The sequence below is a fragment of the Falco biarmicus genome, chromosome Z (genome assembly GCF_023638135.1).
Source record: "Falco biarmicus isolate bFalBia1 chromosome Z, bFalBia1.pri, whole genome shotgun sequence".
In the NCBI taxonomy this organism is placed as follows: domain Eukaryota; kingdom Metazoa; phylum Chordata; class Aves; order Falconiformes; family Falconidae; genus Falco; species Falco biarmicus.
In genome coordinates, this window is record NC_079311.1 from 44,964,006 (window position 1) to 44,989,826 (window position 25,821).

At 39.4% G+C, this 25,821-nt stretch overlaps 1 pseudogene; it reads left to right on the top strand.

Moving 5' to 3' along the window:
• Positions 1-25,821, top strand: part of LOC130142190 (guanine nucleotide-binding protein subunit alpha-14-like) — an 87,523-nt pseudogene that overhangs the window by 15,426 nt on the left and 46,276 nt on the right.

The window sequence follows — 25,821 nt, forward strand, 5'->3', positions numbered from 1 at the left end:
ATTTCATGATCAGACTTGCCATTATGACAGTACCTGTTGGGATGCAGATCTAAATTGGTCTGTGAAATGGTGAGGGAAATTATGGTCGTAAGTGATTGCAGATGGTTGGACAGGCATGCACTAGCATGTGGCTCTAGCTCCTTAGAGGATCCAGAGTCATTGTTGAGGAAATGCCATAGCAAATGATGGTAGATAGTGTCAGATCCACTGCAAAAGCTCTGGTTTTGATACCTGCATGCCCACAGGGTCTCACAGGGATTCCATGGCCTTACTTAGTACCAATGAGTGATACTTATTCTGGATCTGATCTGCCGCAGTACTGTATTGGGACCTGGTTCATTAAGTGCAGTGATATGGTCCTCTGGGGCTGGGAAAGTATTTGGTCTCAAACCAGAGATTTTGGAGGTAGAGATGGGAGGTTGGAGAATCGTGTTACTTAGAGTGAAATTTTATTTTTTTAACAGCTCACTGGAAACAGCAAAACTCGGAAAGATAGAGTTTTCACCAGCCTAAATTAATTGACCTTTTCTTTCCCTTGCTATGCCATATAATTTTAGTAAGGCGTAGGTCTGGGTTCAGACAGTTCTCCTAGGTAACCTCACAGAAACAAAGGCATGATAAAAGAAAGCACTTGTATATGTACAATAGTGTGTTGTGTGCATGCGTATGCATACACACCCCCCCCTCAAACAATGGGTGCTGTTCTTGGTAGTTTCTCACTTTAAAGCTGTATATTTAGATCCAAAGTGATTAACTTCAGCAGTGTCCTACAATTGCAAGAATTGGTTGGACAGCTTGCTTGTGTATAGCATTGAAACCACAAATAGGCATGGTCTGCTTTTGTGTGTTCTGATGCCAAAACTTGAACTGCAGTAAGGAGGTTACTAGGTTTCTTGAGTGAAAGCAACCTCAGCTCTGGAAGTCATGCCTGTGTAGCATCTGACTGGTAAGGTTATTAGTTGAGGCTTGGTGGCATTCAAAAATGACTCTGCTACTTCTAAATACGGGGTACTAAGTCAACTCTGTTCCGGTGTGTGCACTTGCTGTGTGGAGCCTCTGCTATCCTGGTATATTCAGGTTCTGTTACCTGTAGCAGCAAGAACTTGCCTACTGAAGAAATGGGATTCTTTAAAACACCTATGAATAGATTAAGGGACTGCTACAGATCAAATAGCAAAAGAGTACCATAATCTACTTTTCTTGGCTATGTAAAAATAACTTGGGAATAATTGACCTATATTTCTTGACCCTTGTAAACAACAAGCAAAACTTTTAACTTCCTAGTGGGAAAATAAAAAACTAGAAACTTTTATTGCTGTTTGTTAAAAATCAGGAAAAAATGTTCATTTTGTAAGCAGATTTTGCCAGGATTTATTATTGCTGGTTTCTAAAGCTTTCTATAACTCAATGCAAAGACCACGTTCATCAGCTTGTTCTTGCAATGGGAGATTGTCATGGCATACAAAGCTCACAGTTGTAAACAATGGCTGTCATCCTGTGATGTTAAAGCTTGAAGCTATGTAAGGTAACCTTCAGAGCTTGCTTATATCTATATTAATGTGGTACAAGTATGGATTTATCCCATTCACCTCCTCTTTCCCAATAGTATTTAAAGAAGAAAGCTGTAGAGCTGCTGATTCAGGGAGAACAAAGGAAGTGGAGGATAAGGATAGTCTTTATAATTGGCAGTTAAGATAAAGTATGTGGGGGTTTGGCGTGTTGGTTTTGAGTTTGTTGTTTTATTTGTTTGTTTGTTGGCTAGCCACAAAGTTTGTTTCTGGCAATCCATAATCTTACTGGCAGACTCCAAAATGCCTGCCTTCTATCTTTTCTGAGATAAAGTCAGTACTTCTAGCCTTTTTTGACCAGCAATATCTAAATAATACTGCTAATAAAAAAAATCTGTAGGAGAATAATAGAAGATCTGCAATCTGTTGTCCAAAAATCTACATTAAATTTGGGTGGATCCACAGCAGCTGTGCTTTGATCCCACTCATCCTTTTTGGACTCTGTTGCCATTTAGTCACCACTCCTTCTCTGACTAAGATCTCATTCTGTCCATCTCCCAGGGATGTGCAGGATTACTGGCATTCAAGTTCTTATCTTTTCTTCTTTGTGACCAAATAGCCTTTTCAAGCTCAGTATTATTTTGGTTCAACGCAAGTTTTATGCAAGGTGCCCCTGCCTCTGGGGACAGGGTTTCAGTCAACTTCCATATTCTCCCTACCATACTACTGTGTTATTTTGGGCTGTGTTTTCATCCACCCAGTCATAGAATCACAGAGTCACTGAGACTGGAAAAGACCTCTGAAGATTTTATTGTCCCCACCTGTGCTCAAAGCAGGGTCATCTAGAGAAGGCTACTCGGGACTGTGCTTAGTTGGGTTTTGAACATCCTCCAAAGATAGAGATGGCCTCCCTGTACAGACCAGTTGGATGTTCAGTCATCTGCACATCAAAAAAAAGTTTTTTCTATGTTTACACAGGATTTCTTAAATTCCAGTCTATCTACGTTGTCTCCTGTCCTGTCATTGGGTACCACTAGAAGAGCCTAGCTCCATCTTCTTTACTCTCAGCTTCAGATATTTATGTGCACTGATGAGACCCCCTCATGAGACTTCACTATGGGAAACAGTCGCAGCTGCCTCAGCCTCTCCTTATAGGAGAGATGCTTATCTTAGAGGCCCTTCACTGGACTCACTCTAGTATGTCTGTACCTGTTATAATGGTGAGCCCAGACCTGGACCCTGCACTCTGTGTCTCACCAGTGCTGATTAGAGTGGAAGAATCACCTCCCTTCATCTGCTGGCTGCACTCCTCCTAATGCAGTTCAGGGGGCTGTTGACTTATGTTCAACTTGATGTCTCCTCCAGGACCTCCAGAGTCTTTTCTGTTGTGCTTTTTTTCCCGATGGTCAGCCCAGGGAGGAACGGTTCCTTCCCAAGTGCAGAACTTTGCATTTCCCTTTTTTTAACTGCATGAGATTCCCGTTAGGCTTATTCTCCTACCTGTTGAGGTACCTCTGAATTGCAGCACAGCAACCTATCTAGTGCATCAGGTTTTCCACTATCTTCCAAACTGTAGATGTCTCAAAGGTGTAAGTCGTGTTTAGCAGGCAGAGCTTATTTCAGGTAAGTGTCAGCAGGCATAAGGTCTGTGCCATCCCATTCAATGCTGGTGAACGTAACAGTGAGAGACACTTTCCCCTTTTCTTGACATTCCACCTTTTCTTGCAGTCACCAGTGGCAAACGTACTTGTGAAAAGTAACCCAGTAATGCTCAGTAAATGACTTTATCACAAATATATGGCAATATTCTGTTCTTAAAAAGTTACAAACGCCTTCATGAGGAGATTAATTGTAGCAAGGGAACTGCCAGCTGCTGAGTTTTAAAATAAAATAAGAGTCTTAAGAACTGTATCATACAAATACAAACATGCCTTCTCCTCTCTAGAAAACTTTATTTCACTGGTAGAAATGTATCCACAGTTGTCGCACACACTTGAGCCAGAATTAGCAACTACCGCCCAAATGCCATGAACAATGCTTTTAAGCCTTTCATATAATAAGGAAGGTAGATCCCTCAGTCTCACTTTGAAAACTTTGTGCACTCAGGAAAACTAATGGGATAAGAGTTTGAGCCATGTACCAGGGAACTTCACTATACTGTAGCATAAAACTGACAAAGGAGAGTGGCAGACATACACAATTCCTACTGAAATTTTTTTTACAGATTGTCAGCTCTCTGCTTGTGTAAGTTCCTGCCCTGTTGGCACAAGTAATGAGTGGTGCTTTCTCAGTACTGTCTTTTCTTCCTTGAGCTAGAGGGGAAAGGGCCAAAGAAAAGTCAGCCACTTTAAGTCTCTTTGAGGTACCTATGTAGAAGTACTAGCCAGCCTCCAAGCAGTCACCAATAGGGCAGCCTAGAGTTGATGAGATGTTCCTTCATTGTCGATACGTTTTGCCCTTCATGTTTAGAAATTAAATGTATTGAAAATTTCTTAGACAACTGGGAAATTTTACGTGAACAGTAAAATGGGAGATTACAATGGGGAGGGAGATGTTAAAAAAAAAAAAAAAAAAAAAAAAAAAGGCATTGTTTACTTTAGGAGGTTTTTAGTCCAAAATGCAGCAGATGGTTTCCAACTACATTGCTCTCTAAGGAACCTTCATAAGCATGGCAACAGTCTCTGTATTTTAATCTGTCTTTTCCGTTTAAAGAACAAAAATGTTACTGTTCTATTGTGTGGTTTTAAAGTTAGGATAATATTCAGCATAATTTTCTACCATTAGAGTACTTCCTGTTAGCTTGTTTTCCTGTTCTGCTTTCACATTCTTCAAAACTGTATGATTAGGAAACATCTTACTCTGTCACAGTTGCCCTTTTCATATTAAACTTCTCCCCTGAATGTAATATGTTGCTGTAGTTCTTTAAATAGTTCTTGTGCTCTGGAACATGGAAGGCAATGATGCATATTTAACCTTTGGTTATATAGGTGGAGTTGCAGTGTTTCATCTTATGGGATACTGTGATATGTTGGGTCCTGGGGAAGCACAGGGTTGGAAAAATAGAATTGAAATACCAGATATAAGCCTATAAAATTAAAGTTCCGTCACCAAGAGGATTTCTTAGCTCAAAATACAACATTAGGGTTAAGGGAAAACTCTTGCTTGAATTGTCAGAAACTTAGATCCAGTCCATCAGCATATCAGAGTGACTTTCTATCATTTATTCTGTTTCAGTTAGTTGAATTCTCGCACAGCCTAGGCAAAAAACAGTTTTTGGTTTTTTTTTTTAAGCAAAGTTTATTTTATAAACTTATTTTATAAATATTCTACTTAAACCTCTAAAACTTTTTTAAAAATCCTATTAGATAATCTCCATCACAAATTATTAATAATTTACTTAGCATCTTTGGTGACTGGAGATGAAACTTGAGTATAGTTAACTTCTCTAAAACTTCCCATATTCTTTGGCAAATTTGCCGTGTTTTCCTACTCTTGTTAGTTTACAGCTTTGTCAGACACACACTCTTAACATACACTATTATCAAGTACCACACAGGAGATGCCTAGTTCAAGGTGTATGATGGTGTTGTAGAATTAAGGAGTTGCTGCATGCTTTCTACTTCCTCAACAACAGAGACTCTGAAGGATATGGAGATATTTTGGCCTAGGCTGTGAAGTGAGAGGAGAGGATGTCTGGAATGGGATTTTGTCCTTGGTGGTGCACAGATGATAAAATTGGTGGTTAAGACTGAAATCCAGGTGGTGTTTGCATTTGCCATTCAAGGATCATGTCAGTAAATCTTTCTCAGTTGCAATCTAATTTAATGATTCAAAGCTATGGGAGCTCAAAAAATGATGTAAGATGACTGTGAAATGACCTTTCAGAAAGTTATCACACAGCCAATAGTATTTTCCTGTATTATATCTGTGTATATAAGGTGGCAAAGTTAGATGAAATGTATTGAGAACAGTTTTGATTGTATTTTAAAGTTAGTTTCAGATGAACATTTTGGATGGGAAATTTGTTGTTTATCAGCAATTTGATAAACAATCGAATAAAGTTCTTTGGCTTTTGTAAATACTTAAGTAATCTCCTCCTGAAACAGGAATTTGTATCTTTTCTCATAGTTGTGTGTAACCACCCATAACAGCGTCCTGTGCTCCCTGCATGGGCTGTGACAGGAGATGGAGTCTGTGTCATCTCTTTTTGGAAGTGAAATAAAGCATAACTATGGCAACAGCAAATTAGCCTCTTTGTATTCTGCAGTGCAAAGTGATAATGTAAGGTCTGACTAATTTGGGATAATATCAGAATATATTTTAGAAAAACAACATTGCAGTGTATCTATTTGAGCAATATAATACTGGCTTATACAGGGTGGGAGACTACTTGTGATTTAGAGGTAAGTCACAAGTAATTCATGGTGTAGATTTTATTTTTTTTTAAGTGATCTCAGGCAAGTGTCTCAGTCTCATATAAAGTCAAGAGAACTTCAGGTGCTAAATTGCTCGAATTGTTCAGAAGCAGTTAGTGTTCATCCTCCGCAGGGAAAAAAAAAATAGAAAGCGATCCTGGTAGTTAAACTGTTAAATTTTGGTGGGAAACTTCTACTTTAATCAAGTGCCTACTATATCAAGCTATATATTTTGTAGGATGACCTCACAAAACTTTAGTGTAGTTCTGAGAAAGTGTTGATAGATTAGTGTTTAGACTAGGCCACAAATCAGTATTTTGATAAAGTTCAGAGTGTGTGAATGCTGAGTGCCGCTGATCTCCCACTTCTGCTTTTTGTCTCAGAAGTAGTTTGGGGGTCGTTTTGGTCCCACGTATCACAGGTCTTGTGCAGATACTCACACCTTCTCTGGGGTTTGTGCCAAATATACATGCAAAAGGCTGATGCTGAACTCCGGTCACCGTTCTCATGTCACTGAAGTATTCATGTCACTAATGTCATGTTCATCTCATGTCACTGATGTATTTCACTAGTGGTGCATGTACCAAAGCGGAGATCTCTGGATGAAATATTTCTTGCAGTCAGAGCCAGCTTAACTTTTATTCTAAGAGAATACACATACATGCCTGCTGTGCGTCAAGTTTTTACTTCCCTTACATAGGCAGAAGTGCATTGTGGCTTCTGATTTCAAATCTGGTTTCCGAAATTGCTCCTGTCTTCACAGCTGATTGAATTAATGCAGAGAATGTAAGCAGTGAACATGACATGTCAGTGTCTTAATTGCATTTTGCTTTGATTTTGGAAAGATCTGCTCCCAGCACTGCTGGAAGGATGTAAAGGGTTTGGTTTTTTTGACAAATACAGCACTACTTATGGTTATGAAGTGCTTAGCTGCTACTACGTAAAGTTTCTTTAAGATTCTAGCTAGGCGTCCTAGTGTGTGGTGGTTTGTTTTGTTTTTATTTGTAAGCACCCTTTACAACAGCATAATTGTTGTCAGCAGTTGAGATTGAAAATGGTTGTTGTATGCTGCCACTCCTGTTTTGCCTCTGTACCAATGGCATCTGTAGCTATGTAAAGAACAGCTTTCTGTCCTGAAATGTTAAAAAAATTACTGATGTGACCTTGCCATCTTTTCCTTGTAGCTAAAGAGAGTTTATTATCATGGTTCTTACAATTCTTCAGTGCAAGTTTGTGTTTCCTCATAATACTCAATTCCTTCTAGGCTTTTTTCTGTCTTTAGTTTTAAAATAGTCTGGCAGAGTAGGGGAAGTAAGAAACAAGGAGATGAAAGATTGAACACATGTTGAAAATTGGTGTATGATGTGGATGGGGAAGGAAGGAGATGTACGTAACATTTCCGTGGTGGTAGCTTCCAAATGTCCTAGGGGTAGGGAGCTACTCGCACACTGGTATGCTAGACACAGTGGAGCCTGTGCCCTCCCTGGTTCTCGTATATCTGCTAGTGGAGGCTTGCCGTGCCAAGTGGCAAAGTTTTGCTGATCAGCTTTATTTGCCATATTTCTATAAAATGCAGAAGATGGGTGTTGCTGTTACTGAACTTGCAGAAATGAGAACGAAGTGTTGAGATTACAGCTTTTTTTTTGGGGGGGGGGGGCGGGGGAGGATAGCGAGGGAAGCATTGCATAGGCTAAGCAAATTGAAAAGTGGTGTTGTGAACAACAGTCATGCATTTGCCAGCTTTAATAATTTGTGTGTCTTCTTAGGTCTAAAGGCTTTAAGAACGTTTAGAAGTTGCTAAGTAGCTGCTGTGACAGCCTAAGTTTTTAATGTAAGAAGTCACATGTATTCACTGTCCTTAATGGGTACAAGCATATGAATTAGCAGCACTGGAGCTGTCCCCTCCACCCTTGCCTTTCCATACGCTGCGGCAGTGACTCCTTGAGCACCGACCACCAGTTTTGACATGTCTGTTGTGGCAATGCAGTAAAGGAGCTCTGTTTTCCTGAGCAAAGCCATGCATTGGTTGTATTGGTTTTGGAGGCTTCTGCCTTTAGAAGTCAGGTGTGGATTTCAGGAACTACAACAAACAGTGTCAGTTTTTAGGGGTTTTTTTCTGCTGTTACGGAGAGTCAGGGTATTCAGGATTGTAGGGATTTTATGATTAATTTACCATCAGCTTCGAAGTGTTGGAATGAATATTTGTGAAGAAGCTTGTCCTACCACTGAATATAAGAAGTAGTTGTTTTCATAGGGTTATCAGGGCTAACCCTGTACAGAGTGTGAAAGAGATGCAGCTCAAAGGGTGGCTTTTGTTGGCATTTATTTGTTTATTGTAGATGAGTCACTTGTTTGTTTTGGCACTTTTGTTTGCACTGGACCCATTCCTTCCACTAACAACTAAAAGTATAATCTAGCAAGGCAAGAACATGTATTTAGAGTTCTTGTCTGGTGGATTTTGTCAGTTTTAAACACACTTTTTCTTCTGTTTTATTTTTATTCCTGCCTGTTACGGTACTTCCTATTACACACGCCCCAAGAATATAAACTGTTACTGGCATCATCCAGGACATCCTGCAGCAGCAAAAGATTTTCCATTAGGAAGTTTTTTTTCACTGTTTCCTTTTATTTAGTACAAAAAAGAGGACTTTTAAAATAAATTTAAAAAAACCAAGAACCTTAAAGTAAGAGAATGCATTTCCAAGCTGAAAGCTGTCTATTGTGCGATTGAGAAATCCATGGAAATAGGGAAATCTGGCCAAAAGAAAAGAGGAGTGTACCTTTTGTTTGGAAATGTTTAAAAAATTGCATGAATGTGGTGCTTCAAGACATGATTTGGTGGTGGACTTGGCAGTCCTGGGTTGATGTTTGGACTTGATGATCCTAAAGGGGTTTTCCAACTTAAATGATTCTGTGATTCGATGATTCTGTGATTCTAAGATGCCCCTTTGTCTTTATTCCATAGAACACTGTTTCAAACAGGATTTTTGAGCCTGCATCAAGGTATCTCAAGACATTGATTATCAGTGTTTTCTCCTGGGGAATGAGCTGGTGAGAATCTAATTTTGCATGATGCTGTCATAGTGGAACATCAGTATTGATCGAGGAGAATGATCTACTGCGTATTGGGCCTGTCATAAAACAGAGCAATAGCAAGGCTGTCCTGTCACACGTTCAGGTATATTGTGATCTAGATAGGGTAGAGTTCATCCTTCATCAGCTACCTTGGTATACCTGAGTTTTCAGTGTGTTTTAATTATAGTGGTTTTATTTGGTGTCTTTTTTACATTGCAGTTCTATTTCTTGGGATTGGTAGTAGTTTGTAATATGTATTTGCCTGAAGGATTGCACAGTAATGTAGCTAGAAATGTACAGATCGAAAAAATACAGTCTCAGCGAAGAAAAAAGGTGAAGAGTAGAAAGAATATAAGAATGAAATATCCGTTGGGTCTTCACTATTTATTTATTTGTTGCCTGCCTGGATTTTTGTGAAGGCTCTATTTCCAAAAGTGCTAGCTAAACAGAGGAAAAAGAGGGGTGTGGAGGAGACTAGAAGGGCATCAGGAGGGAACATATGAGAGATAGGTGAGACTGGGAAAGGATAGGGGGGAGGATGGGGAAAAAAGGGGGTATTTTGTATGCTATTTAGTTTTTTTCTTTTTACTTTACATTTAGACAGATCTATGTTTCTCTTTCAAATCATGCCACTGTATTGTAGAGCCTTGTTGGTAGCAGTTTTTTTCAGCTTCTTGATTTCATTTCAATGTTATACAAAACCAAAGCTTGTTTCTCAGCATTGAATGAAATCTCTTTGGAGTGTTGTATCACACTTGTTTTCAGATCTCTGCCACCTGAACTTCAGAACCAAAAGAACTTTTCAGGGTTTTGCCATTCCATTGCTTTTGAATTTGGTGATGAGATGATAAGTTAATTAACTGCAGTATTAGCCATTTTATATGATATAAATGAACCTTCTTATTCAACAGTAATTGTTAATTATAAAAAAATAAATAGATGGCAGTAACATATTTGTATTACCTTTCTAATAATCATTTGCACCATTTTGCATGTTTGTGGTACTGTAGTCACAGTAGTTATAGCATTCTTGAAGTGGAAACTTCCTGTCATTTATTTACTGTTATCTGCAGGAATAGTCAGAGGTGAGGGTCAGGCAAACTATAAACTCTCATATTGCCCTGTTTAGTACAGTGTTCTCAGTCAAAGATGAGGTTTCAGACTACCACTCCTTAGAATATTTATAAACATTTAAGTCTATATCCTGTGTATCACTAGATAGACTAAATTTCCTTTGAAGTGAGTAGGAGCCCACCCATGTATGTCAAAGGCGGCATGTGGTCTTTTATGAAGTTGGGTTGTTGTAAAGGGACACGCACATCTTCAGGTTTGTTATAAAAGAACATCTCACGCCTAAGTATGTTTTGTGGTCCATCACAGCTTGAAATGCACGTGGGTACTGGCTTCCACTAACATGTTTACTGGGAATTCTAATCCAATTCCAAATCTGATCATAGAGTATACACATTTAAGGACGTAACAGCAACTTAGTTATCATTTTCTCATGACTGAAGACTTCCAAACACCCACCCCCACCCACCCCCCGCCATGTGATATTTTTAAATTAGCATGTCCCCAGGCTCAGTACACTAATGTTGTAAGGTTGCCTTTACTGAAGTCAGTCACTTGCAATGTACTTGGGAATTGTAGCCGCAGCAGTAAAAGCATTTGGCAATAAGCGTTGAGGAAGTGTTATGTAAAGCCTGTCTTTGGTTTGTGTGTGTGGTGCAGTCAGTTTAAAGTCAGCAATCAGAGCATATGAAAGTAATTTGAAACAGTTACTGCTGCTCCTGGTGGAAGAGCTTTGTATAAATGTGTGCATATATGTAGTTTATTTCCTGTTTTACAACGTTGAGCTAGGCTGCAGTCTCTTGATACTGGTGCCTAGTAATGACATTTTACTGCTCACTAACTGCAGCATTCACTGTTTCATGGATTAATATGGAAAAGGTATTTGAAGTAAAATGGTGAAATTTTAGAGTAAGGTGTTGCTCTGAAACAGGACACTGCAATGCAGGCAGGGACTCAAAAATGTTAGATCAGTCATTCCTTCTTCTCAGCTGTCTCACAGTAAGTGGCAAGGTAGGCTGACTGACAGTTGTATTTTGTAGGCAAATTTTGCCTCAGCTGTGGTGTCTTTTTGGTGCAAATCAGTGTAAATTTGCCTCATCCTTCTGTTTCATACGTGAAGTTGCCAAAAGCTGGGTTATTATGCAGACTAATGGACATGGCTTGTATGCCTACTGAGGTGGCCTTAAATAGCCAACTTGAAATTGAAGTGGGTTGCCTCTCTTCTGTAGGAAAAGTATTTCCTGTATTTGGGGAATACTCACTGTCAATCAATTAGGAGTAATGTGGGACTATTGTACTTCTTTAAAGGGATAACGTCTCACGCACTCTGATTAATGAAACAGTATTTTTCCCCCATCTGCTGGTGTAATTTCTAAATGCAGTATTAGTTGTGGCATAAGTTTAAAACTTGAGAACTAGCTAAACCAGTGAATTTGGATCTTAATGGAGTTCCTGAATTCAGCATTAAGAGTAAGGAAAGAGACCAACGATTCTATTTTACTTGAAAGGGAAAGGAGCTTAGCTGCGGGGAGTGCTCAGAAATCTTCATTCCTATATAAATCTGTTAGGACTAAGGTAAATTGTGCTCTTACAGTTTTGGTGTGATGGTGTTTTTCAGAGGATTAGTTTAGCTGACTTTAATGAGTTACTACTAACCAATGGTGCAGGAGAAAGAACTGAGCTGAAAGATTTTCGGTTGTGTCCTTGCAGGATAAGAAGCTTTATACATTTGTCTCACTGGAGGGTTTCAGCTGTTAGTTTCAGACTCAGCTTTGCATTTGTTGGATACCTAACTTTTTTCACAGCTACATAAATTTTCTAGAGCCTTTCTTTCAGTTGTCTATCACTGAAAAGGGTGATATCTTTCTTTTATCTTTCATTCTGTGTAAATGAGTTCTGTGCTTTGTGTAGTATTTCCTTATGTAAATGTACACCTTAAGTTTGATTTATTGGAAGTGAATGATTTTACTGATATGAAAACATTATCCAAGGAGAGCATGATTAAATGACAGCTTCACAGCTAGAAATAGCCTCAAGTTTGCATGCCCTTGCTCTCAGTGGGGACCTCAGACATCCTGATATCAGCCGGAGGGACAACATGGCATGGCATAAGCAATCTAGCAGGTTCCTGGACAAGATTGCTGGCAGCTTCCTGAAGCAATGAAGCAAGGTGCTGTCCTGGACCCCGTACTCACAAACAAGGAAGGACATGTTGGCGATGTGTAGGTGGAAGGCAGCCCTGCCTGCAGTGACTATGGAGCAGAGCTCAGGATCCTGGCTAGAGGGAGCAGGACAAAACTTAAGCTCACAACCCTGGACATTAGGAGAGCAGACTTTGGCCTCTTCAGGGATCTGCTTGAAACAGTGACATGAAATAAGGCCCTGAAGGGAAGAAGGATGCGAGAAAACTGGTTAATATTCAAGGGTCTCCTCCTTAAAGCTCGAGGGTTGTCCATCCCAATAAGCAGAAAGTCAACTAACAAGCTAGAAGGCCTGCACTGTTGGACAAGGAGCTCCTGGCAAAACTCAAATGTAAAAGGAGACTATATAGAAGGTGGAAGAAGGGACAGGTGACTGGGGAATTACATAGAAGTGCTGTCTGAGAATGCAGGGATGAGGTTAGAAAAGCTAAAGCCCAAGTGGAGTTGGGTCTAACGATGAGTGTCAAAGGCAACAGTAAGGGTTTCTACAAGTCCATAAGCAGCAGAAGAAAGACTAGGGTCAGTGTGAGCCCACTACTGAATGAGGCAGGGGCCCTGGTGATGCAGCGCATGGGCTGAGGTACTGAATGCCTTTGCTTCAGTCTTTACTAGTAAAGACTTCAGAAAAATCTAAGGACTTGGAGACCAGTCAGAAAGTGCAGAGAAAGGAAGACATACCGTTAGTGGAAGAAGAGGATATTAAAAAATAATTAAGCAAACTGCCCATATATAATCCGTGGGCCCTAGCAGGGGACCCATGAGTACTGAGGAGGCTGGCTGATGTCATTGTGAGGCCACTCTCAATAATCCTTGGTCAGTCTCAGTGACCGGGAGAAGTCCCTGAAGACTGGAGGAAAACAGGTGTCACCCCCATCTTCAAGAAGAGCGAGGACCCAGACAACTACAGGATGGTCATCCTCCCCTTGATCCCCAGGGAGCTGATGGAGCAGCTAATCTGGAAACACTTGCACATTGAGGACAAGAAAATCAACCAAAGTGAAGTCATGCTTGACCAATGTGATAACGTTCTGTGATGGTTTTTGACACTGCGTGCCTTAAGAACCTCACAGAGAAGCTGATGAAGAATGGACTGGGTGGACCGTGAGATGGATTGAAAACTGCCTGAATGGCCAGACCCAGAGGGTGATGATCAGTGGCACAAAGTCTAGTTGGGAGACCAGTAACTGTACTCCAGGGGTCAGCAGTGGGTCCAGTCATGTGTAACATCTTCATTAGCAATCTGGATGATAGGACAGCCTACCCTTGGTGAGGTTGCTGATGACATCGAACTGGGAGAAGTGGCTGATAAACCAGAGGGTCCTGCTGCCATCCAGATCCCCAACAGGCTGGAAAAATGGGCAGTCAGGAACCTTATGCAATTAAACAAAGGCAAGTGCAAAGTCCTGCACCTGGGGAGGAACAACCCCAGGCACCAGTTACTGTGGGCTGGCTGGCTAGAAAGCAGCTCCTCAAAGGACCTGGGAGTCCTGGCAAACACCAAGTTGAACGTGAGCCAGCAGTGCATCACTGCAGTAACAAGGGCTGGTTGTATTCTGGCTGCACTAGGAGCGCTGCCTGCAGGCAGAGGGAGCTGATCCTTCCCTTCTGCTCAGTATTGGGGGAGCCACACCTGTAGTGCTGGGTCCAGTTCTGGGGTCCTGAGCACAAGAGAGGAAGAATCACAGAATCATGAAGGGAAGTTGTTCTGTAAAAGTTCTTTTCTTTCCTATTTAAAGCCTGTCTGTGTGCTATAATAAGTTTTATAGGATACACACACACACACACGCACACGTGCACCTGCACATTGTGATCTCCTTTTCTGTTTTTTGTTTGTTTCAGGTTTTTGTGGTGTTGGTTTTTTTTTAATAAAATAATTTGAAAAGCACTTTAGATATTTTCAACAGTAGCATACACTTGGGGGTTGGGGGTGGAGGTGGGTGGTAGCTTTTACATGTTAAGCATGTGAACTATTTTACAGAGCCTCGTATTCCATGCGGATGGATGTTGGAGTATTTGACCAGAGGTTGTAAGTTCTGCTTCCAATGCTGATTTTGCTCTCATGCTTTCCTTCAAGGTGTTTGGCCTAAGTTAGAATAATGGAATGAGGACTGACTTGATCCTGCACTTTTATAGCACAGAAGACCAGAATGACCAGTAGAATTTTTGCTTTATGTAATTGTTCCTCACTAAAAATGTATGTATTTAAGTTTTCTTTTGGTTTTTAAGAATCCTGTAATTGAATGGCTTATTTGCAGATATATTATTGCCTCCACCTTTATACCTGGTAGCAGAAATAACATCGAAATAGTGAGTTACATAGCTGTCAAAGAAGTGGTGCCAGTGCAGAAGCAGACATTCAACTATATGCATAGCGCTAGTCCATATGGATTTATAAATAACTTTTGAAAAAGTATATTGATTTTTCTCCACAGAGCTTTTGATGGTGATTATTAATATGTTTGGAGCCAATCTCTCTGTTACATTAAGAGTTTTGCAATTTTCAAAGTTAATCATCTTCCATGTCATCAGCAGAGGAAAAGTCACTAGAATGTGCTTTTAAGACACGGGATTTGATAGTGAATGAGAGCTGTTTCCCGGGTAACAGATGTGGAAGATGGTTCTGAATCCTACAGAATATGAATGGAGTATCTGAAATAGCTGATGGGTTTTTGGGAGTTGTTTTTTTCGATGGTTTTCCCCCACCTCCCCTGCCAGATTTATTTCTTTATACATTTATGGTGGGGTTTTTTGTATTGTTGGTTAGTAAAAGGTGACAGGTAATACTTCAAAATATTGCCTGGCATGGATATCGGGATGCTTATTGGTAAATGAGCAAGAGAAGTGAAAACACATTTTATTTTTGGGTTACATTCCTATTCGAAAACAAGAACTAACTGTATATGAGTTGTAGAGATGAAATCTGCTCTGGCTTTCCCCCAAGTCATTAAAAACACTGTCTGTCCCTGCCTAGTAGTAGTGGAAATGGTTGTGGCTTTGTTTTCATGTAACTATGTGCATTACATTGTGAAGCTAATTTCAGCATTTAATATGGTCCCTCCATTAAAGTAGTTAACGGAAGGGGCAGAGTAGTCCTTCAAGGTTGCCAAATGACTCTAAATATTTTCCTTTCTGATAACATAAGAAATTTCCTTTCTTCTGCTTCAGGTCTGCTCCTTGAAACAAAGAGTTTCATTCTGTATAATTTTTCTGCCTCCATTGTTTTAAAAATGTCTTTGTTGCTCTGACCTCACAAATATTCAGTAAGTCAGGTTTATTTACTTGAAAGCCATTTTTGCTACATCCATATTTGTGCACTAGCACAATTTAGTTGGGTATATCAAACTGTTAATCCTACAGTTATAGAAAGATGTTTCCTTCTGCTAGTTGAGCAAGCCTAACTACCGCAGTACAAAATATTACAGAACTTGTTTGAATATTGTTTAGTTTTCAGTACAAGCAGCAGATCTCCTAATTTAATTACTAAATATTGCTATCTTTATTCTTATAATTATTTCTGCCCATGAAATAGCTATTTGTGTTAACAGAAATAGCCGTTTTTCTGTTAAAGAGAGTCAGAAATGTGGCCTGTTGTAGAGGCTTGAGAGCAGAGGCTTGAGGCTACTGAGTTTTGCAGAGCTGGTAAATCAGCTATAGCTATAAAACATGATGCTGTTAGTGAGCCTTTCCCAGTGGCCACTTATAACTGGAGAAGAGGTTTAATACTAGATTATGGTCTAAAGATGGCACTGAACATTAGTTTCATGACCCCAGTACCTTACCTTCTGTTTTACTTGTAGCATTTTGATTTTATCATGCTTGACAACAGGGACAATTGGGAATCTAATACAGACTTCTCTTGCTTCTGCTGGGACCAGGGGGCTTGCTCCTGAAGATATCCAGTGACTGGTCCCTTACCAGCACGACAGTGTTGAGTGAGACACAGCTGCTGGGACAAGAGTGAAACCTGTTGTCATGCAGCAACAGGTGAAATATATTTGTTTACTAACTGACCTCCATCTCTTCAGGTATGGCAAGTGGAAGGGAGCAAGCACATGGGCTGGTCTCTACTGTAGATGAAGATATCATTGCTGTTTGAGAGCTGATAACAATGAAGAGCAACCCCGATCTCAGGCATTTGAACTTCTCAAGTGTGGATCCAGGATTTACAGTAGTCCATCACCTCTGCTAAAGCTGTTGTTCTGTTTCTCTTAATGGTGGCAGGGTTAGCAAAACTAATGAGTTACCTTTGCTCTGTCCTTAGCAGTTACAGCCATCTAGTTTTGCTGTGGCTGTATTCACTGTATTCACCGTCTGCTCATTGAGTAATTAAGTTGCACACACAAAGTGTTTAGGAGAATGAGGGCATAGAGTTCTGGTTTTGGGGGGTTTTGAAGTTTTTTTGTTTGGTTGGGTATTTTTAGTAACTTTTTGTTTCTTCCGTAAAGAATTGAGGTACTAGACTTGGAAAATAAAGCTGACAGGCAAAAGAAGAGTTAAGGACAAAAGAGACCATGGCCAAAACACATACAATGTTGTATTCCTTGAATTTTCCGGAAAAAATGTAATATTTGTTTTAATTGAGAAAGTGGATTTGGTTAGGTAACACCTACCTATGTGGCAATTGGTAGTTGGAAGCAGAGAGAAAAAAAAAGAAGGCTTGAAGTGACTGGAAGAAGGTAAATATGTGACATTCACTAATTTATTCACATCTTAACCTTTCAGAATATTTTGCCTCTTGGCCTAGTATAGGTCAGTAGAGCATGTATCCTGTATTTTGGCAGTAATGATTCAACAGGTCATTTCCTGAAGATAAAAGCACTAAATTTATTCTGAGTAAGTGCTTAAAAAAGATGTCACTGAGGAGAAAAATACACATTGGGGTTTTGTGGGTTCGGTTTTTTTACACAAATAACCTTTATAAACTTGCTTGTAATAACAGAATTCTAGAATTCTAACACCTTGGAGGTATATAGCCATGTTGTAAAGTTCCCCATTCTCTAATGCTTCTAGAATGGACAATATCAAAACGTGATTCCATACCTCCAAGGTATATAATATATCAATATTTTACTGTTCTATTATCTACCCTTCCTGTACTACCTGCTCTTTACTACCCTGTTACCACTTTCATTATCCTAATGTAAAAAGTGTACTCCATTTTCTTAAGCCCCACCATCTGAAGTCTTAAAACACAAGTTAAAATTTGTGTATCTCCATTTGTTTTCCAACAATTTGAATTAAAATATACTCAATGCAAATCTGATCGTGTATGCAGTTCTATCCTGAAATGCAGTTACCTTTAGCTTAATTTCTCATGCATATTGGCACAACCTCTCTATTCAAACTCTTTTTGAACAGCCTGCTACTTTTTAACATGCTTTAAAATTATGTTCTGTCGAGATGCGATTCAAAAGCCTTGTTTCATTCTAAGCTTATGAGCACTGAAGATTTTTTTTTAGATAGCTTATGGGAAGGGAAAAAAAAAACACATGTTGTTGGATTTGCACAGAGACCCTGTATTCTGGGTTTGTGACAAGAGGCACAGCTAGGCACATGAAAAGCTGCTGGAAGAGAATACAGAAGGAAGAGTGTGCCCTCTACTGAAGGGCAAGGTAGGGAGCAGCACAAAGCTTTTGAATCAGCTCGTTTTCAGGATTATGAGAGGTCAAGTGGTAAAGCAGGATGGCTTTGTTTATTACCTGTGTATTTCATACCACTTTATTAATCACTTGAATAGGCAATTCTCATGTGCTGTAGGTTGGTATAGAAGAGATCAAATCAGATAATAATAAAATGTTAACCTTGTATTTCTTTTAAAATTAAATTGGATACATGCAGGAACAACTCTAGCTTTAATTATAGGTGATGATCTCTTCAAACCTGGCTCCATCTGTCTTTGGTGTTTGTGGGACTTGGAAAACAGCAGTTTTCTTTAAAAGCCAAAATTGGATTTTTTAAACTTAATTTCATAGCACTGCAGTGTATCCCTGACAGTGAAGTTAACTGTTGCACAATGTTTTTTACTTGAACCCAAACATTAATAGAGGGCACTGCTGTAATGTAATAGGACTGTTTTATTCTGACACATAAAAATGTAGCACAGCAACTCAACCTGGATTAATCAGAGTGTTTTCCTCTCAAATACAAGGGTTTCACTGGCAGTAAAAAAAAAGGGGGGTGGTGGGGGGTGGTTTTGTTTTGCAGCTCATTTGTATTTGAATTGTATTTACATTGACTTCTTAAATCTGAAGAATGCCAGGACTGCCTTTCTGAGGGCTGTGGTATATAATGTAACATCTGCATCTTACTAAAATAGATTCCTCCAGATATTTGTTTCGTATGTATTCCAGCTTATCTCTATGTTCCATCTCTCAAGAAAACCAATACAATGCCATAATTAAAGAAATCCTGAATATTTGTTGAAAGAACAGCTATATTAATCTTCTTTTTACAGACAAAAATATTAAGTATTTCTTACTGTTTGATAAAAAAATGTGATTAAAAAATCATGTTCTGATGAGTGCTATGGTCCTGTTACCTGGAGAGCAGAGCTGTGCTGTCAGTCTCCTAGAGAAGGACTGTTGAACAACATGGGCTTAAATAAGGGGCAGCTACAGCTTTGAAAGGAAGTCCACAATGGATGATGCAAAATACAGAAGAAGGTCATAGAGTAAGGATTGATGACAGTCGTAAATATTTCAGGAAAATGGCTATGATATATGAGTAACACATAACATACCACGCTTTTCTAGGTTACATGGGTTTTGCTGGCTATTACTGTTAATGTTTGGAGCCCTGCAGTTGCATGGTCTTTCATTAAAGTGATACTATGGTACTGAGATAGAGTATGATGAGTTGGGCATTTGCTGTGTTTTCCTAGTTTCTTGTATTTGAAGATGAAACGTTCAGAGGAACTCTCCTCTTTGTGCTGATATATTTCGACACCTAGTGGTACTAAAGAGTAAATCACTGAAAGTTTGCTAATGGGAATACTGTTAACCAGCAGTGGATTCTCAGTGGAGAGGTGAAGCAAATACTATAGCTCAGCCAGGATGGGTTAATTGTTAGAACTTCTGAAAAATTACAGTGAAGGTTTTAATAAGAAAGTATAACAGGGTTTTTTTTGCTCCTGGACCATCATTCTGTTGGCAAAGTACAAGAAAAGGCCGTCCATGACCCTTTCATATAAAAGCTCTGTGGGGTAGGAATGGATTTGTTCAGTCACATCATACATCAGCATCAGTTGAGTAACAGGAAATAGAGGAAAATGAAAGCTATGGTGAGAAAGGGGTTGAGTAATTACAAGAAAAAAAATTCTGCTCAGTATTAATCAGGTTTGTAAGGGTGACTGAAAGCTGCAGAAGGATATCATGAGCGTAGGCAGTGAAATGGCAGGTAAAGCTAATTGTAGACCAGCATAAAGTAGTGCAGATGGAGAACAACTATATGGCACATGCACTTTCTCTCTTTTGATTACTTGCAGTAAAGATAACACAATGGTGCCACTTCATAAATCTAAGTTTTGGCAGCACCTTAGTATTTGAAGTCTTGGTACTCCAGGTGTATCTCAGAGGTAAACAGAACTGAGGAAGCTTCAACAAGGGTCAAAGGAGTGATCAAGCTATGGAGTATCTTCCATCTGAGAATGAACTGACCTGATTAGAACTTTTCAACCTAGAAAAAGTACAGCTGAAGGTGAGTATGTGTGGTGGGTTGGCCTTAGCTGATCTCCAGGTGCCCACAAAGATGCTCTCTCACTCCCCCTTCTCAACAGGACAGAGCAGAAAATACGATGAAGAACTTCATGGGTCAGGATAGGGACAGGGAGATCACTCGCCCATTACTGTCATGGGCCAAACAGACTTGGCTTAGGGAAATTAATTTATTGTCAATTAATAGCAGAAGGGCAGTGAGAAGAAGAGAAAACTTTAAACATCTTCCGCCCAGCCCTATCTTCTTTCAAGGCTCAGCTTGACTCCTGACTCAACTTCCTCCCCTCGAGCAGCACAGGGGCATAGGGAATGGGGGTTATGGTCAGATCATAACACTTAGTCTCTCCTGCTCCTCCATCCTCACAGTCTTCACCTGCTGCAGCCTGGGGTCACTTTCACAGGACAGTCCTTCACAAGCTTCTCCAACATTGGTCCTTTATACAGGCCAAAGTTCTTCAAAAACTGGTCCAGCATGGGTCCCTTCCACGATGTGCAGTCCTTCAAGAACAGACTGCTCCAGCGTAGGATCCTGTGAGCCACAGGTCCTCCCAGGGGCCTGGTCCTACATGGGCTCGGCATGTCCACCTGCTGTGGCATGGGGTCCTCTATGGGCTGCAGGGGGACAAACTGCTCTACCATGGTCTTCTCTGTGGGCTGCAGGGGAATCTCTTCTCCAAAGTAGAGAGCAGAGGTGCCTCAAGGACCTCCTCTTTTTCTTCTTCACTGTCCTTGGTGTCTGCAGGGCTGTTTCTTTCACATATTCTTACTCCTCTCACATAGCTGTTGCACAGTTTTTCTTACCCTTTCTTAAATACGTTATCACAGAGGCGCTACAAATATTGCTCACTGGCTTAGCTTTCACCAGCAGTGGGGATCCTCTTGGAGCTGGTGAAACTGGCTCTGTCTGACATGGGGAAGCTTCTAGCATCTTTTTGCAGAAGCCACCCCTGCAGCACCCCCTGCTACCAAACCTCAAATACAGTATGACAGAGGTGTATAAAATTGAGCATACATGGAGAAGGCAGGGGAGAAGGTTTATTGAATACAAGAAACAGGAATGAAGATGGAGGATCCAGGCTCAGAACAAATGATCTATCATGGGTGATAGAGCTCTGAAACTCCTTACTAAAATGTATTTTCCCATGGTTTTAAGGAGACATCTGCCCAAATACTCAAGAGTTACAGTGGGACTGCCAAACAGGTAGCATTCAGCTAATGAACTTCTAAGCTAAGTTTTAACTTTTAAGATGCACGGAGGGTTTTGTGGAGGAAGTGTCATATATTCTGGCCCTCTTTTTACTCTTCTCTTGGCCGCCACTTACAAACTTGGCTGGAGGTGGGACACTGCTTGAGTGGCTGCTTGATATGAGCAGTGCAGACATTTTTCTGTTGTAAGGCTAATAGGAAATAACAGAAGAACAAGGTGTATGTCCTGAAAAATGTCAGGAAATACGTTGTTATGGGCTGTAAATGGGCTTGAAACAGTATGTATATGCAAAATATTACACCAATGATGTAAGTTCATATATTACATATATGACATATATGTAAGGGGTTTTTTAAACAGAATCAATAATTCCCAGAGTAGCTGAGAGCAATGAATGTATTTTTCATAATTTCAGTTAACACGTTTTCAATCAGTATCTATATAACAATCAGTAGTAATGTGAAACTAAATAATGTGGCCTAATGATGAAGTTCTTCCCCATGTTCAGGATTAGTGCAGGCTCTATTGTTAAGGTGTAAATGGTACATAAGCTTTGTACAAAGTTCTCGATATGGAGGATTTTGATCCTTACAAAACCAGATTTTCTTTCTTTTGTACTCAAGTGCCTTGCTTGTTTGGTAATCTGACTTCAGCCTGCAAGATGCTTAGATTAAACATTGTAGGACGCATTGTAAGATACTTATAGATATCTTTTACCAAAAAAAAAAAAGCCTCCCAAACCCAGCAATGAAAGTATTTTGACTAAAACAATGTAGATTATGGAGAACGGAGAATTCAGAAGAGAGACTACAGTTAATGGTGACTCACATACGCATAGATAAGTTGCACATCCTTGTATGTGTATTTAAAAATATTGTCAACTGCCAGGATTTGCAAATGCAATACTTTCTGTCTGTCTCCTCTTTCCCCGTCCCCCAGGCAGAGGAGAAAGTGGCAAGAGTATGTTCATTACACAAATGAGGATTTCACGGATCAGGTTACAGAGAAGAAGTCTGAAAAGGCTTCACAAAACTGGCTTTCCAAAACATATTCACTGCCATGCAAGTGATGATCAGAGCCATGAATACTCTTTAAGATACGGTACACATCCAAAGAGAATGAGGTAAGCCAGTACAAAGAAAATCCTAGTTTCAGTCCATGAAATTTCAGTTTTTACATAAATTATTTGAGTAATAACCTTCTACAGGCAGAACCTTAAAAATCCATATATGTCTTGTGGGGAATTTGGTTCCCCACTGTCTGATTCTACAGAATGACGGGGAGTTCCTAGTGGAAAGAGGGGCAGGGTGAGTGGGCATGGGATAGAGCTGGCTAGGAAGGGAGAATTTTCAAAGTTGCAAGCTGGTAATAAGTATAAAAAGAAAAAGAATTTTAATCTAAGTTGTAGAGTTAGACCGTGCATGACAGGAAGAGCCTGGTTTGTCAATAGAGCTCCAGAACGAGGAATTATGGGTCTGTATAGGAAAACATCAGACCTGCTTAATGTTGGTATGCCTTAAAACATACCACCTACAGCCCTTTTATGGATTTGGTAGCAACTTTTATGTACTTAAATAACTTGAATGTATTCTTTCTCCAACCATTTTTATTTTCAACATATGGTCTACAATTACATTTTTGTTTCAGTCAGTGCTTGTAATTATAGAACTATAAAAAAAAAAATCTGCTTCAGTTAAATCAGTTGCATCCTTTGCATCCATTCATTGCATCAGTTACTCAATTATCATGAAGAATATGTAAGGAAATTATTGGGTGATATTTGCTTAAATTAAAAGGGATTTCCAGTTGATTAAATTTTAGTGTCAAGATAGGGAAGACTGTGTAAGAAGTACTGAGCCAGAAATAATTTGTAGAATTTATAGGTTTATTAACAAAAGTAATATATGAAGAAAATATAGTTGATAGACTACTTTTAATTCAAAAAGTATAATTTTATATGATCAAACATCAAACATTAAAACAAAATTACGGTCACATTCTTTATTGTTTAAGTTGGCTTGTGTTACTTATTCTCCTTAGGGTTATAGAGAAGAGGGATAGGAAAAAAATTTTAAAATAAAGGATGGGGAAATTAAAATTCTTGTATCATAAAAGAGCAGGTGGTGTCAGCAAAAACAAATTTTGAACTTCAGAGAGCTGAGGTATTAGGGTAATTCTTTCCCACATAACAAAAATATGCTGAGGGTTTGTGAGTTATTTGTAAAACACCTTTAAATCCTTAGTAAGGCAGCAGTTAAAGAAACAGCAAATGTGACTGTGAATATACTTCATCATAATTTGGATGTGTGTATTTTGATGAAAAATGTTAATTGGAACCTCTTTGAAGGAATTTATTTGCACTGCCTCTTAACTGAGTTTTGATTTTGTTTTTGTTTTTTCTTCCCATTATGAACAAAATACAAAGACTTAATAAACAGCAAACTTCGTCTCATTCTGGGCTCTGAGCTGAGCTGGATACATTCCCGTAACACACTATTCTGGTTAAATTGTGCTCTTGATTGATTGCTGTGTTGCCAATTTCTTCAGATTCAGAAGATTATAATGCTATTTTTCAGTTGTTGGAGAGAGGCAGAATTTGGTCTTGTGCTTCTTTATGAAAGTTAACAAACTGCTAAGTGATAAGAAAATTGTTTGGCAGGCTCAGCTTCAGTGGCATTTAGAAAGCAAAGTTATTTTTGTTTACACAGGGAGAAACTCTTGAGAGACAACGTGAAAATAACCACGCATTGCTCCAGTCACTTTGTAGGAGAAACTGCGTTTTAATCTTTCATTTAGGCAATGGATACAATGCAAAGTACTATAAATCTTGTAATTGCCTTTCATTAAAAGATCTGAAGCCTGTAATGAAACAACATGTTGACAACAGTGAAAAACAGAAGGGTTGTGATTCTGCTGTCATAATTGTATTGCAAAGCTGTGTCCAGTGAATTCCACCATGCAGGAATTGTCCATCGTGCTCCTATGCATTTCAGTATGTCCATCTTCTCCATGGCATGCCTTCTTTTCCCTGAAAAATGTGTTTCCTTCTGGCCCTTTTAGTATGGTTTGTTTGTTTGTTTGTTTTTCTTGTATGCAGTCTGTGCTTTGACCAGGTCAGGTTGTCTCCTCTGTGGGCCCTGGAATTCTTTGGCTGCTGTATATCTTCATGTAATGTTTTTGTGGTGGAGAACAGATTGTTCTGCACCAAGTGTCTCTTCCCTGTAATGTGACGTGTATGAAAATCTGTAACTCATATATCAACAGAATGTTTGCAAATAAAAGCAAGTTTCATAGAAGGTGTTTAAAGAGGTTTTTTATTGCTGTTTTCAACTGCAAGTATTTAAGCAAATGGCCTAACTTTCTATAGATGCTGCATGGAGATGAGAGCGGGTTTTTGTTTTATATTGGTTTGAAGTAGCTTGGATGAAGTACTTACCTATATAGTTGTGCTGGATCTTTAACTGAACAGACAATTTTTATCCTAATTTCAGGTCGTATGTTCTTTGGGATACTTCATCTCATCCTTAATTTGAATTTGGAAGGTATTGTAGCATGTTTTGGGTATATTTTAAGCATCAGTCCTGCAGATGTTTAGGAGCCTGATAATTCAAAGAATTATTATAGTACTGTCTAAACTCTACAGTTTTTTAATGGATTGTTTATTTTTTCCCCATCTTTTTTCTGTCACAGCCACTCTAAAATTTGATGCTAGAGGTGAACTAGGTGGGGGGGTGGAGGCAGGAGGCAGGGGGTGGGGGGCAGGGTGGAGGAAGTAATATTTATTATCTCTATGTCGCTTTTCAGTGTCATAAAGTGGAAATCAGTAAACTGAGTGTTTGTTAAGTAGCCATTCATTGTACAACATGATTTACAGTCTCTGAGATTAGTCTTTTTGTGTGAGGGCTTGAATCAATTACTTTTATGAACACTTCTTCTTTCCATATCATAATAAGATGGAAGTTGATGGCAGCCTGTCTTGGCTTCTTTGAGATATTGCAGTTGGGTTAATGTGAATATTAGGATAAGTAAATTAAATGTACATGTGAGGCATAGAGAAATAAAAAATCAGTTGATAGATGGGAAGTAGCGAAAGCTCTTTTTGCTGTCTGAATTTTTTCTTAATCAAGTTAAAGTGTAAGAAAGCTCAAGACTGGTGCATCCCAATGAGTAAGAAATCAAGCAGAGTGGCAGGAGGCCTGCATGTATGAGCAAGAAGATTCTGACAAAACTCAAACAGAAAAAGGAAGTTTACAGGATGTGGAAAAAGGGACAGGCCACTTGGGAGGGATATGGGAACACTGTGAAGCCTTTTCAGACTTCTTCTCTGTAAGAAATCCTCATTTGTGTAATGAACATACTCTTGCCACTTTCTCCTCTGCCTGGGGGACTGGGAAAGAGGAGACTGACAAAAAGTATTGCATTTGCAAATCCTGGCAGTTGACAATATTTTTAAATACACATACAAGGATGTGCACCTTGTATGCAGGGATGCAACGAGGAAGGCTAAGGTCCATTTGGAATTAAATATGGTGAGGGATGTCAAGGACAACAAGAAGGGCTTCTTCAATATATCAGCAGCAAAAGGATGGGTAGGGAAAATACGGCCTGCTGCTGAATGAGTGACGTAGTCAC